We start from the raw sequence: 16,233 nt of genomic DNA, 5'->3' as shown, positions 1-16,233 counted from the left end.
TATATGAACAGAGGACATTCACACAACAAAAAAAGACATCTGAGAGACCCACACAGCCATATGTCTGAAATGGAGGTGCTGGACCCCCTGGAGGAACGGAAGGAGATAAGGTGATCTCCTCTCCTTCCCCCAGTGGCAGAAACACAGGGCATGGGATCACGCATGGCTCTGAGAGGAGATGGGGGAGGGGTGGCCCTCCACGGGAACACCTTTGTTTTCCAAGTTGCCTCCCAGCTAATGGGAAAGCCCCACACAGAGGTGGCTCAGCTATTGCAGGAGTGTCTTCGTCAAGCCAGCACCCCCAGAAAAGCAGATAGCGAGAGCAGAGTGAGAAGACCCCCAGGATTGTGCAGGTGAAAGAAAACACCCCTCCCCCTTCTGGCACTCCAGCTCAGCTGATTGGCCAGAGCACCTGCGCATATGATGGAAAAGCAGCAGCTCTAACCAAGCTAGCCAAGGATCACAGCAAGCTCAGAATACACAGCTCTTGATCCCTACCCAGTGGTGGCAGGTGGAAGCTGCCAACAGACACAATCACTATGTGGAGGCACAAATCCACACCATCAAACAGTGTGAAAAAATGTATTAACACTCCAGAACAGAAGGAAAGTGACAAGCACCCAGAAATCAATCCTGAAGGCACAAAAATTTGTAATCTAAATGATAGAGAATTCAAAATAGCCATCATAAAAAATTCAATGAGTTACAGGAAAATACAGATAGACAGTGCAATGAAATCAGGACCAAAATTAATGAAAAGAGGGAATTCTTCACAAAAGAGATTGAAACTTTAAAAAAAAAAACCAATCAGAAATGCTGGAGATGAAAAACACAATGGATGACATAAAGAAAAATCTGGACTCCCTGAATAACAGAGCTGATATTATGAAGAAGAGAATGAGCAATGTGGAGGACAGAAATATAGAAATGCTTCAGATGAAGGAGGAGAGAGAACTAAGACTAAAGAGAAATGAATAAATTCTCCGAGAAATATCTGACTCAATTAGGAAATGCAACATAAGGATTATAAGTATTCCAGAGGGAGGAGACAAGGAGAATAGAGCAGAAAGCTTGTTCAAAGAAATCATAGCTGAGAACTTCCCAAACCTGGGGAAGGAACTGGAAATACAACTGAAAGAAGCTAATAGTACTCCTAATTATATCAGTGTAAAAAGACATTCTCCCAAGCATATAGTAGTAAAGGTGGCAAAAGTCAATGACAAAGAAAAAATATTAAGGGCAGCAAGGCAGAAGAAAATAACTTACAAAGGAACCTCTATCAGTCTTTCAGAGGATTTCTCAACAGAAACCTTACAGGCGAGAAGAGAGTGGAATGATATATTCAAAATTCTGAAAGACCAAGACTTTCAGTGAAGAACACTCTATCCAGTGAAAATATCCTTCACATATGATGGAGGAATAAAAATTTTCCCAGGTAAGCAAAAGCTAAGGAAGTTCATTACCACAAGATCCCCCTACAAACAATGCTCAAGAAGGCCCTCATACTTGAAAAAAAAAGAAAGGGATTACAAAGCTTTGAACAAGGAGTTAAATAGGTAGACAATATCAGAATATTGCAGCTCTCTATCAGAACAGGTTAGCAAACACTTAATTATAACATTAAAGATAAAAGGAAGGAAAACATCAAAAATAAATATAATCTCATCATTTTAATGACAAACTCAAGGCATAAGATGGAATAAGTTGGAACAATAATAACTTAGAAGGGGAAGAGGAAAAGGAAGGAATCAGTTTAGTCTAGGGAAATAAGAGGCTATCAGAAAATAGTATATCTCATCTATGAGACTTTTTATACAAACCTAATGGTAATCACTAAACAAATAATCAGAACAGAGACACAAAAGATAAATAAAGAGAAAACTAAGAAAACCTTCAAAGAGAACTACCAAACTGAATTGGAAGTCCAAAATACACAGGACAAGAAAGAAGGGAAATGCAGAAGAACTGGAAAATGGGTGATAAAGTGACAGCATTAAGCCCTCATATATCAATAATCACTCTAAATGTAAATGGATTGAATTCTCCAATCAAAGGAGAGAGAGTGGCGAGATGGATTAAAAAACAACACCCAACAATATGCTGCCTCCAGGAAAAACATCTCAACTCTAAAGACAAACACAGGCTCAGAGTGAAGGGATGGAAGACAGTACTTCAAGCAAAAGGCAAACAGAAGAAAGCAGGTGTTGCCATAATTATATCAGACAAAGTGGACTTCAAGATAGAACAGGCAATGAGAGACAAAGAGGGGTAGAATATAATGATAAAAGGGCCACACTCTTTTACCCCCACCAAGAAGACATAACACATAAATATATATGTACCCAACAAAGGAGCACCAAAGTACATAAAGCAACTATTAATGAACCTAAACGGAGATATTAACAACAATACAATAATAGTTGGGCAGCTTAACACTCCATTACATCAATAGATAGATCATCCAGACAGAAAGTCAACAAGGAAATAGTGGAATTAAACAAAAAATTAGACCAGATGGACTTAATAGATCCATCCAAGACCAGCAAAATACACAATCCTCTCAAGTGCACATGGAACATTCTCAAGGATATACCATATGTTGGGAAACAAGGCAAGCCTCAATAAATTTAAGAAGATTGAAATCATATCAAGCATCTTTTCCAACAATAATGCTATGAAACTAGAAATCAACTACAAGAAAAAAGCTGGGATAGTTGCAATACGTGGAGACTAAACAACATGCTACTGAACAACCAGTGGATCACTGAAGAAATTAAAGGAAAAAATAAAAAAATATCTGGAGAGAAACGAAAATAAAAATACAACAAACCAACTCACACGGGATGCAGCAAAAGGGGTCCTAAGAGGAAATTCATAGCAATACAGACCCACCTTAACAAACAAGAAAAACATCAAATAAGCAATAATAAAATACACCTAACAGAATTAGAAAAAGCGGGCTGGCCACGTGGCTTAGCGGTTAAGTGTGCACGCTCTGCTACTGGCGGCCCGGGTTCGGATCCCGGGCGCGCACCGACACACCGCTTCACTGGCCATGCTGAGGCCACATCCCACATACAGCAACTAGAAGGATGTGCAACTATGACATACAACTATCTAATGGGGCTTTGGGGAAAAAAAAAAAAAGGAGGAGGATTGGCAATAGATGTTGGCTCAGAGCCGGTCTTCCTCAGCAAAAAGAGGAAGATTACCACTGATGTTAGCTCAGGGCTGACCTTCCTCACAAAAAAAAAAAAAAAAGAATTAGAAAAAGAAGAACAAACAAAGCCCAAAGTCAGCAGAAGGAAGGAAATAGTAAAAATTAGAGCAGAAATAAATGAAATTCAAACCAAAAAAAAACAATAGAAAGGATCAATGAAACAAAGAGCTGGTTCTTTGAGAAGATAAACAAAATTGACAAACCCTTAACCAGACTCACTAAGAAAAAAAGAGAGAAGTCTCAAATAAATAAAATTAGCAATGAAAGAGGAGAAATTACAATGGATACCACAGAAATACAAAGGATTATAAGAGAATACTATGAAAAACTACATGCCAACAAATTGGAAAATCTAGAAGAAATGGGTAAATTCTTAGACTCATATAACTTCACAAAAGTGAATCAAGAAGAAATAGAGAATCTGAATAGACCAATCACAAGTAAAGAGATTGAAACAGTAATCAAAAACCTCACCAAAAATAAAAGTCCATGACCAGATGGCTTCTCTGGAGAATTCTACCAAACATTCAAAGAAGATTTAATGCTTATACTTCTCAAACTATTCAAAAAAATTGAGGAAGCAGAACACTTCCTAACACATTCTATGAGGCCAACATCACCCTGATACCAAAACCAGACAAGGACAACAAAAAGAAGGAAAATTACAGGCCAATATCTCTGAAAAACATAGACGTAAAAATCCTCAACAAAATATTGACAAACCGAATACAGCAATACATTAAAAGGATCATACACCATGATCAAGTGGATTTATACCAGAGACACAGGGATGGTTCAACATCCACAAATCAATCAATGTGATACACCACATTAACATAATGGGGAATAAAAACCACAAGATCATCTCAACAGACAAAGAGAAAGCATTTGACAAGATCCAACATCCATTTGTGATAAAAACTCTCAATAAAATGGGTATATAAGAAAAGTACCTCAACATAATAAATGCCATATATGACAAACCCACAGCCAACATCATACTCAATGAGGAAAAACTGAAAGCCATCCCCCTGGGAACAGGAACAAGCTAAGGGTGCCCACTCTCGCCACTCTTATTGAACATAGTACTGGAGGTTTGGGCCATAGCAATTCGGCAAGAAAAAGAAATAAAAGGAATCCAAATAGGCAATGAAGAAGTGAAACTCTTGCTGTTTCCAGATGACATGATTTTATGTATAGAAAACCCTAAAGAATCCATCAGAAAACTATTAGAAATAATCAACAACTACAGCAAAGTTACAGGGTACCAAATCAACTTACAAAAATCAGTCGCATTTCTATACTTTAAGAATGAACTAAGAGAAAGAGAACTCAAGAATATAATCCTGAACTTCAGAATCAAGATGGTAGCATAGGCAGACTCTGAACGCACCTCCTCCCACGGACACAGCAGACCTACAACTATTCTTGGAACAATTACCCTTGAGGGAGAAATAAAAACTGGATAATAGGAACCCTTGCAACAAATGACACTCCTGACTGAGGTGGAAGAGGCAGAAATTCCCTTCTGGAGAGAAAAAAATGCCACCTTCATGAGCTGCAAGTCTTCATGGCTGCCCGGCAGCAATCCAGAGATATGCAGCCTTCCCTGGAGGAGTGGGGGACCCGAGCCGGGGAGCATTGTTGCTATACGCATTTTTAGGACCCAGCACAACTGGGATGAATGTCATAATATCTGGCTTTTCTGACTACTAACAACAACAGGGAATACCCCAGAAAAGCTGGGACATAAAGAAATTAAAGCTATCTCTTAAAAGGCCCATGCACAAATTAACCCGTTTTGGAAAGCAACCTAAAATCTCCAGAAAAAAAGGCGCACAGTCTTTTGGTGAGAAGAGACTCACCTGATAGGCTCTGGGTGCATCTCGGTGAAAGGCGAGACCTCTCCAGGGACTGGGACAGTGGCGGTTGTCATTGTTGTCACCTCGTGTGAGCATGCTGACACAGACACTGGCAGATGACATTGGAGTTCTCCCAGTGGTCTGCTAGCCCAAGGTCTGCCCCACCCACTAGAGCACAGATTTAATCCAGCTCAACAAAGGCAAGCAGTCCGCCCTAGGCACTGGTCCCACCCAACAACAAGCCCTCAGCCAACTTGGGGTCCCTGGACTCTCTGCAGCCTGGTTAATGGGTCCACCTCTGCAGGGCAAGGTGTGAGTGAGTATTGGGTGGAGTGTCTGGGGCAGTGCTGGAGCATGTGGGCCCTCTGAGGTGGAGTGACAGGGTCCACTTCATGGGACAGGACGGTGTTGGCTGTGTGTGTAGCCCTGTCAGTAGTGGGGCTTGTGAGCTGTAGAAGACTCGTCCTTCTCAAAAAGCCACATAGAGGATCAGCTCCACCTTCCAAAGCCTGAAACAATTAGGTGCTGCTGAGCCTGGGGCCAGGCCCACCCAGCTGCAATCCTCAGAGAGCTGACAAGAGGCTTATAGGCCAGAGGCCTATAGGAATTGTAAGACCCTGAGCCTAACAACAGGCCAAACTGGGGGCCTACTCACTTAGTAGAAAAACTGTAAGAGGAATGTGCTATTACACCTTGCAGCCAACTGTGCTGGGGCTCCCCACACCTGATAAAGAAACTGAAGGGTCCACAACAACCACACACAGCTGAACATTACATTCAGCTGGCCAGGGGGACAGCTCAGCCTCCCTGGGCACCTACAGCAAGAACAACCCTGCCACAACAGAAGGTCACATGTAGCCCACACAGGGGTCACTCCTGGAACATTTGGAACTGGTGACAAGAGGGAAGCACACTGCTGGGCCTCATAAGGCATCACTTATATAAGGTCACCTTTCCAAGATCAGGAGACATAGCTGACCTACTTAATACATAGACACAAGCACAGAGAAAGAGGCAAAATGAGGAGGCAAAGGAATACGTTCCAAGTAAAGGAACAGAACAAAACCCAAGAAAAGGAACTAAATGAAACAGAAATGAGCAATCTACCTGACAGAGAGTTCAAACAAAGAGTCAAATAAGGATGCTCATTGATCTTGGGAGAATGGTTGAACTCAGTGAGAACATCAACAAAGAAATGGAAGATATAAAAAAAGAACCAACCATAAATGAAAAATACAATACTGGAAATGAAAATTTCACTGGTGGAACTAAAAAACAGAGTAGAGGATAGAGAAAAATGGATCAGCGAGCTGGGCAAAAGACTAGAGGAAATCACCCAAGCTGAATATATAAAAGAAAAAAGAAATAAAAAGATTGAGGACAGTCTAAGGGACCTCTGGGACAACATCAAGCACACTAATATCCAGGTTATAGGTGTCCCAGAAGGAGAAGAGAGAGACAAAGGGTCAGAGAATCTATTTGAGGAAATAATAGCTGAAAACTTCCCTAACCTAAGGAAGGAAACAGACAGCCAGGTACAGGAAGCACAGAGAGAACCAAAAAATATGAACCCAAAGAGGTCCACACCAAGACACATCATAATTAAAATGTCCAGAACTAAAGATAAGGAGAGAATCCTAAAGCTGCAAGAGAAAAACAACCAGTTACATACAAAGGAAATCCCACAAGGCTATCAGCTGACTTCTCAGCAGAAACCTTACAAGCTAGAAGAGAGTGGCACAATATATTTAAAGTACTAAAAGGAAAAAACCTACAGCAAAGAATATTCTCCCTGGCAATGTTATCATTCAGAATGGAAGGAGAGATAAAGATTTTCCCAGACAAGAAAGAATTAAAGAAGTTTATCACCAAGAAACCTACAAGAAATGCCAAAGGAACTTATTTAAGGGGGAAAGAGAAGAACACAAATAGGAAACAATTATCTATTTCCATAATAAGAGGGTAATGGATACAAACCCACAAAAAAGAGGTTAGCCATAATATCAAAAACATAAAATCTGAAAGGAGAGGAGTTACAGAGTAGAGCTTTTAGAAAGAGGTCAAACTAAAGTGACCATCAACTTGATATAGATTGCTATACATGTAGGTTATTATGTATGAAACTCATGGTAACCACAAACCAGAAACCTATAATAAATACAAAGAAACTAAGAGAAAGGAACCCAAACATAATAGTAAAGAAATCCATCAAACCACAAAGGAAGAGAGCAAGAGAAGAAGAAAGGAACAGAGAACTACTAAGAGACCCAGAAAAAAAGTTAAAAAATGACAGTAAGTACATACTTATCAATAGCTACTTTAAATGTCAATGGACTAAATGCCCCAATCAAAAGCCATAGGTTGGCTGATTGCATAAAAAAAAGACCCATATATATGCTGCATACAAGAGACACACTTCAGACATAAAGACACTCACAAACTGAAGATGAAGGGATGGAAAAAGATACTCTATGCAAATGGCAATGAAAAGAAAGTTGGGGTAGCAATACTCATATCAGACAAAATAGGCTTTAAAACAAAAACTTAACAAGAGACAAAGAAGGGCACTACATGATGATCAAGGGAAAAATGCAACAAGAGGATATAACACTCATAAATATCTATGCATCCAACATAGGAGCACTTAAACATATAAAACAATTATTAACACATGTAAAAGGAGAAATAGTAACACAAAAATATTAGGGGACTTTAACACTCCACTTACACCAATGGATAGATCATCCAAACAGAAGATCAATAAGGAAACACTGGCCTTGAATGACACATTAGACCAGATGGACTTAGTAGATATATACAGAACATTCCAGCCAAAACCCAAAGAATACACATTCTTTTCAAATGCACGTGGAACATTCTCCAATATTGATCACATATTAGGCCTCAAAACAAGTCTCCATAAATAAGAAGACTGAAATAACACCAAGCATCTTTTCTGGCCACAATGGTATGAAACTAGACATCAACTACAGGAAGAAAATCAGAAAGCCACAAATATGTAGAGATTAAACAAAATGCTACTAAAAAACGATTGGGTCAATGAAGAAATCAAAGGAAAATCAAAAACTGTCTGGACACAAATGCAAATGAAAATATAACATGCCAAAAATTATGGGATACAGCAAAAGCAGTTCTGAGAGGGAAGTTTATAGCAATACAGGCCTATCTCAACAAACAAGAAAACTATCAAATAAACAATCTAACAGTGTTCCTAAAGGAATTGGAAAAAGAAGAACAAAGTCCAAATCAGTAGGAGGAGAGAAATAATAAAAATCAGAGCAGAAATAAATGAAATAGAGAATAAAAAACAATAGGAAAGAAACAATGAAACCAGGAGATAGTTCTTTGAAAAGATAAGCAAAATAGACAAACCTTTAGCTAGGCTCACCAAGAAAAAAAGAGAGAAGGCTCAAATAAGTAAAATCAGAAATGAAAGAGGAGAAATTACAATGGACACCTCAGAAATAAGATTATAAGAGAATACTACAAAAAGCTATATGCCAACAAATTGGATAATATAGAAGAAATGGATAACTTCTTAGAATCATACAACCTTTCAAAACTGAATCAAGAAGAAATAGGGAATTTAAATAGATCAAACACCAGTAAGGAGATCAAAACAGTAATCAAAACCTCCCCCAAAATAAAAGTGCAGTACCAGATGGCTTCCCAGGTGAATTCTACTAAACATTCAAAGAAGACTTAATACGTATCCTTCACAAACTATTCCAAAAAATTCAAGAGGAGGGGAAGATTCCTAACTCATTCTACAAAGCCAACATCACCCTGATACCAAAACCAGACAAGGACAACACAAAAAAGTAAAATTACAGGGCAATATCACTGATGAACATTGATGCAAAAATCCTCAACAAAATACTAGCAAATAGAATACAACAATACATTAAAAGGATCATACACCATGATCAAGTAGAATTTATTCCAGGGATGTAGGGATGGCTCAATATCCACAAATCAATCAACATGATACACCACATTAACAAAATGAAGAATGAAAATCACATGATCACCTCAATAGATGCAGAGAAAGCGTTTGACAAGATACAGCATCCATTTCTGATAGAAAACTCTGAAGAAAATGGGTATAGAAGAAAAGTACCTCAACATAGTAAAGGCCATATATGACAAACCCACAGCTAATATCATCCTCAATGGTGAAAAACTGAAAGGTATCCCTCTAAAAACAGGAACCAGACAAGGATGCCCACTCTCACCACTCCTATTTAACATAGTATTGGATGGGCCGGCCCCGTGGCTCAGCGGTTAAGTGTGCACGCTCCGCTGCTGGTGGCCCAGGTTCGGATCCTGGGCACGCACCGGCGCACCGCTTCTCCGGCCATGCTGGGGCCGCGTCCCACATGCAGCGGCTGGAGGGATGTGCAGCTACCACATGCAACTATCTACTGAGGCTTTGGGGGAAAAAATAAATAAATAAAATTATTTAAAAAAAAAAAAACATAGTATTGGAAGTCCTAGCCAGAGAAATCAGGCAAGAAAAAGAAATAAAAGGGATCCAAATTGGAATAGAAGAAGTAACTGTCACTATTTGTAGATGACATGATTTTATATATAGAAAACCCTAAAGAATCCACCAAAAGTTTCGCTGGTTCGCATCCCAGGCATGCACCAACACACCGCTGGGCAAGCTATGCTGTGGCGGTATCCCATATAAAGTGGAGGAAGATGGGCACTGATGTTGGCCCAGGGCCAGTCTTCCTCAGCCAAAAAAAAAAAAAAGGCAGGGGGAGGATTGGCAGATGTTAGCTCAGGGTTGATCGCCTCACAAAAAAAAAAAAAAAGAATCCACCAAAAAACATTTAGAAGTAATAAATGAATAGGGTAAAGTTGCAGGATACAAAATCAACGTACAAAAATCAGTTGTATTTCTATACACTAACAACGAAATAGCAGAAAGAGAAATTAAGAATACAATCCCATTTACAATTGCAAGAAAAAGAATAAAATACCTAGGAATAAACTTAACCAAAGAGGCGAAAGTTCTGTACATTGAAAACTATAAAACATTGTTGAAAGAAATTGAAGGAGACACAAATAAATGGAATGATATTCAGTGCTCTCGGATTGGAAGAATTAACATAGTTAAGATGTCCATACTTCCTAAAGCAATCTATAGATTCAGTGCAATCCCTACCAAAGTTCCAACAACATTTTTCACAGAAATAGAACACAGAAACCTAAAATTTATATGGAACAACAAAAGACCCAGAATAGCCAAAAGAATCCTGAGAAAAAAGAACAAAGCTGGAGATATCACGCTCCCTGATTTCAAAATATACTACAAAGCTATAGTAACCAAAACAGCATGGTACTGGCACAAAAACAGATGCACAGATCAATGGAACAGAATTGAGATCCCAGAAATAAACCCACACATCTACGGATAGCTATTTTTTGACAAGGGAGCCAAGAACATACCATGGAGAAAGGAAAGTCTCTTCAGTAAATGGTCTTGGGAAAACTGGACAGCCACATGCACAAAAAATGAAAAAAGACCATTACCTTACACCCTACACAAAAATTAACTCAAGTTGTATTAAAGACTTGAATGTAAGACCTGAAACCATAAAATTTCTGGAAGAAAACGTAGGCAGTGAGCTATTTGACATTGGTCTTAGCAGCATATTTTCAAGTACCATGTCTGACCGGGCAAGGGAAACAATAGAAAAAATAAACAAATGGGACTACATCAAACTAAAAAGCTTCTGCACAGCAAAGGAAACCATCAACAAAACGAAAAGACAACCTAGCAATTGGGAAAAGATATTTGCAAATCATATATCTGATAAGGGGTTAATCTCCAAAATATATAAAGAACTCATACATGTCAACAACAAAAAAAAAAACAACAACCCAATTAAAAAATGGACAAAAGACCGGAACAGACATTTCTCCAAAGAAGATATACAAATGGCCAACAGGCACATGAAAAGATGTTCAACATCATTAACTACCAGGGAAATGCAAATCAAACTACAATGAGATATCACCTCATGCCCATCAGAATGGCTGTAATTAACAACACAGAAAACAACGAGTGTTGGAGAGGATGTGGAGAGAAGGGAACTCTCATACACCGCTGGTGGGAGTGCAAACTGATGCAGCCACTATGGAAAACAGTATGGAGATTCCTCAAAAAATTAAGAATAGGACTACCATACGATCCTGCTATTCCACTGCTGGATATTTATCCAAAGAACATGAAAACCTGAATGCATAAAGAAACATGCATCCCTGTGTTCATTGCAGCATTATTCACAATAGCCAAGACTTGGAAGCAACCTAAGTGCCCATCAAGGGATGAATGAATAAAGAAGATGTGGCGTATATACACAATGGAATACTACTCAGCCATAAGAAATGATGAAATCCAGCCATTTGTGACAACATGGATGGACACTGAGGGTATTATGCTAAGCAAAATAAGTCAAAAACTGTATGATCTCACTCATAAGTAGAAGATAAAAACAACAACAAACAAACACATAGAGACAGAGATTGGATTAGTGGTTACCAGAGGGGAAGAGGGAAGGGAAGAGGGCAAAAGAGATGATTAGGCACATGCAGGTGGTGATGGATTGTAATTAGTCTTTGAGCAGTGAACATGATGTAATCAGTGCAGAAATAGAAGTATAATGATGTACACCTGAAATTCATACAATGTTATAAACCAATGTTACCACAATAAAAAATAAATAAATAAAAGAATACTATCCCATTTACAATCACGACATAAAGAATAAAATACCTAGGAATAAATTTAACCAAGGAGGTGAAGACCTAAACAATGAAAACTATGACATTATCAAGAGAAATTGATGATGACAAAGAAATGGAAAGATAGTCCATACAGGGATTGGAAGAATAATTATAATTAAAATGTCCATACTACCTAAAGCAATCTACAGATTCATTGCAATCCCAATCAGAATCCCAATGACATTCCTCATGGAAATAGAACAAAGAATCCTAAAATCCTAAAATATGGGGCAACAAAAGACCTTGAATACTTAAAGCAATACCTGAGGAAAAAGAAGAAAGCTGGCAGCATCACAATCCCTGACTTCAAAATATACTACAAAGCTATAGTAATCAGCCCAGCATGATACTGGTACAAAAAGAGACACACAGATCAAGGGAACAGAATTGAAATTCCGGAAATAAAACCACACATCTACGGGCAGCTAATCTTCGATAAAGGAGCTAGGAACATACAATGGAGAAAGGAAAGTCTCTTCAATAAATGGTGTTGGGAAAACTGAACAGCCACACAGAAAAGATTAAAGGTGGACCATTATCTTTTCCCATACACAAAAATTAACTCAAAGTGGATCAAAGACTTGAAGGTAAGGCCTGAAACCATAAAACACCTAGAAGAAAATACAGGCAGTATATTCTTTGGCATGGGTCTTAGAAGAATCTTTTCGAATACTATGTCTACTTGGACAAGGGAAAGAAAAGAAAAAATAAACAAGTGGGACTTCATCAGACTAAAGAGCTTCTGCAAGGCAAAGGAAACCAGGAACAAAAGAAAAAACCCACCAACTGGGAGAAAATAGTTGAAAATCATATATCTGACGAGGGGTTAATCTCCAAAATATATAAGAACTCACACAACTGAACAACAAAGAAACAAACAACCTGATCAAAAAATGGGCAGAGGATATGAACAGACATTTCTCGAAAGAAGATATACAGATGGCCAATAGGCACATGAAAAGATGTTCAACATCACTAATCATCAGGGAAACGCAAATCAAAACTACACTAAGATATCACCTTACACTAAGGGCTATAATCACCAAGACAAAAAAGAGCAAATATTAGAGGGGATGTGGAGAAAAGGGAGCCCTCACATGTTGCTGGGAGGAAGGCAAACTGGTTCAGCCACTATGGAAAACAGTATGGAGACTTCTCAAAAAACTAAAAATAGAAATACCATATGATCCAGCTATCCCACTACTGGGTATTTATCCAAAAAACTTGAAATCAACAATTCAAAGAGACTTATGCACCCCTATGTTAATTACAACATTATTCACTATAGCCAAGAAGTGGAAGCAACCCAAGTGCCCATCAACTGATGATTGGATAAAGAAGATGTGGTATATATATATACAATGGAATACTACTCAGCCAGAAAAAGACAAAATCATCCCATTCGCAACAACACAGATGGACCTTGAGGGTATTATGTTACGTGAAATAAACCAGACAGAGAAAGACAAACAGCGTATGATTTCACTCATATGTGGAAGATAAACTAACACATGGACAAAGAGAACAGTTTAGTGATTACCAGAGGGGAAAGGGGTTTGTAGGTGGGCACAAGGGGTCAAGGGGTGCATTTATATGGTGACTGACAAATAATAATGTACAATTGAAAGTTCACAATGTTATAAACCATTAAGACCTCAATAAAAATTTAAAAAAAGAAGTACAGTCTCACCCAGCTCTTAGGAGTGGCACACAGGCAGATGCCACTCCTTGGGGATTGTTCAGCGGGAGGGACTGGTGTGGGGAAGAACAACTGGGAGGCAGTACCCACATCCAGGAATTTATTTACAAAGACCTTTGGAATCCTGGGTCAGGCTTCCCTACTATACACAGGGCAGTATTTCCCCAACTGATTCTAGACTTCCTGAGATAGATAATAGAATAGAAAAGTGGTCATCACGTCTTTACAGCATATAAACAACCTACAGAAAGTTAGTATAGATTCTCCATCTACTACCTAGACTAAAGTCTCTAGAATATGATTCTAAAGCCCTATAAGCAATTGTAGCTGCCTTTCTGGTACCAGTCGCCCACTCTGTCTTCCTCTCCCCCTATCTTAACTTTTTCATATCCTTCTGTATGTTGCAACTTAGATTCATGAAACCTGTATTACTTTTACCATGAGAGAGGCAGATATTATTGAGAATGAATTAAATTCTTTTAGGACCTTTAACTGCTCTTACTAAAACATTTCACAAACAGGTTCAGTTTATTCTTATGCTTCACGTGTTTCAGATGAAAGGAAGGACTGGAATAATTGACCCATGTCCAAAATTTGTTCATCCTGGAAGACCGTTGGAAGATTAACAGAAAAGTTTCTATAATTCATCGTAACTATCTCAAAGATTATTTAATGAGAGACATAGTGCTATGAATTGTCTTTTTATTGAATTTTCTTTGCACTGCCATTCCTTTAGTAGAATGGAGCTCAAGTTAATCGATGATAACAGTTTCCCAATATTTACATTAAAGAGAGAATCTCCTATTTGACTCAAATCTCTTGCTGGTGATATGGTCTCATGATTTTTTATAATGTTTAAAATAGTCATTTAGATGTAAAAATAGTAGACTCTTTCTTCATACATGTTAATATAAATTTATTTTTATGAATACTAACTATATTTTCCAAAAATAATCAGTAACAAATTTCTCATTGCTTTACACTTTTTACAGGTTTAATCGGATATAACAAACATACCATACACTTCATCCATTAAAGGATACAATTAAGTGGGTTTCATTATGTGTGCAGAGTTGTGGAACCATCATCTCCTTCAAGATTAGAATAGTCTCATCACCCCAAAAAGAAATCCTATCACTCCTCTGTTCCCTCATTCCACCTAGCCCTAAACAACCCCTAGTCTACTTTCTGCTTCCAGATTTTCTGGTTCTGGACATCTCATTTATGTAGAATCATATAATATGTGGTCTTTTGTGACTGGCCTCTTTAATTTCGCATAATGTTTTCAAGGTTCATCCATGTCGTAGCATCTACTTCATTTATTTTTATAGCACTCATCTAATAGTCCAGTTTTCCACTGCCCCTTTCCATCACCATATTGCCAGGCCATTAGTCACTGCCCTTGAGTTGATAAAAACCCAGAGAAAACAGCACACAATTCAGCCCACTGAGCTAACTTTGTTTTACATTCCTTAACTAGAGTGGCAGCTTTCCAAAGCAGATGCTCTCCATTCACCTAGGAACTGCCATCCATCAACCAGTCAACTCTTTGTTAGTCAAGAGAGACCTGAACACAGACCACTGCGCAAGAGACTGTAACATCCTTAAGTGGTCCCAAAGGCAGGCTTTGACACTAATGTGTACCTCTTTACATTCCCCTTAGCATGTTCCTCTATAAACCATTTTTATTTTCTTACGGAACTTCTGGGCACTACTCTCCCCATTAGAACATTTTTCTCACACCATCCAAGACATTATGGGTAAAACAAGTTCAAGATTATATCATGCCCTTCACTCATAGAGACAGTCTTAATTAATGCTTATGGCAAACTAGTAATTGTTTCTCGAGTGGACAAAATCCCAGTGATTTTGATATTTATCATTCTTATGCATGCCTTTCTAGGTAACAATCTGTGTTGCATTTTAGGCAGAGTGATGGATGTGTCTAACATAATGAGCCTCACAGTTCTTAAACCTGCAGCCCATAACTGTAGCAGAAGTTTACAAGTGAGACCATCACGGAGGAGGAGCTGGGTGGGACCCATGAACAAGTTCACGGAAAATACGAAGAATGGTGTGCACATACACGATGGCTGGTCTGATATAAGGGCCATGGCATATACAGTGTCAAAGATGGGCATCACAGTCCCGTTCAAAATCCATGCCAGGAGACTGAGTGAGCAGAGGATAGGGAGCAAGGTCCTCCTTAATGTTCTCTGTCCAGGGTGAGTGAGAACCATCATATAGGGACCTACAGCTACAACCACCCCCATAGAAGGAGCGGAGACCCATGTGTACTTGCCCCTTTTGCCCTCGGATGCTGAAGGGCCTCATGGAGAGTTTGTTATGGAGAAGAAAGTTGAACAATAGGAACCCCTCTTAGAGTTCCCTCCATGGTTCTCCATACATTACCTATCCCGATTTGACCAAAAGGATACTTACACGATCGAAAATATCCCTATCCACAATTTAAAAAAGAAGAATCGAAATATCCCTATCAAGTACTCAATTTAACTTGGTTACTAATTCTGTGAAGTCTTTTGTGATTTCTTCTGTGATACAGGGGGAGAAAAAGTGGAATCAATGGCAATGAATGAAAGTCAATAGATGAATAAATGGTTCTTTGTAAATGT

General features: G+C 38.6%; 1 pseudogene; it reads left to right on the top strand.

The window, feature by feature from the left end:
• Positions 1 to 15,970, top strand: part of LOC101398271 (carbonyl reductase [NADPH] 1-like) — a 71,276-nt pseudogene extending 55,306 nt beyond the window's left edge.
• Positions 15,971 to 16,233: the final 263 nt, after the last annotated feature.

This window comes from Ceratotherium simum, chromosome 27 (assembly GCF_057802395.1).
Source record: "Ceratotherium simum simum isolate JZ-2026a chromosome 27, ASM5780239v1, whole genome shotgun sequence".
NCBI classification, from domain to species: Eukaryota; Metazoa; Chordata; class Mammalia; order Perissodactyla; family Rhinocerotidae; genus Ceratotherium; species Ceratotherium simum.
Note: the sequence above shows the minus strand (reverse complement) of the source record. Positions and strands in the feature narration are given on the sequence as shown.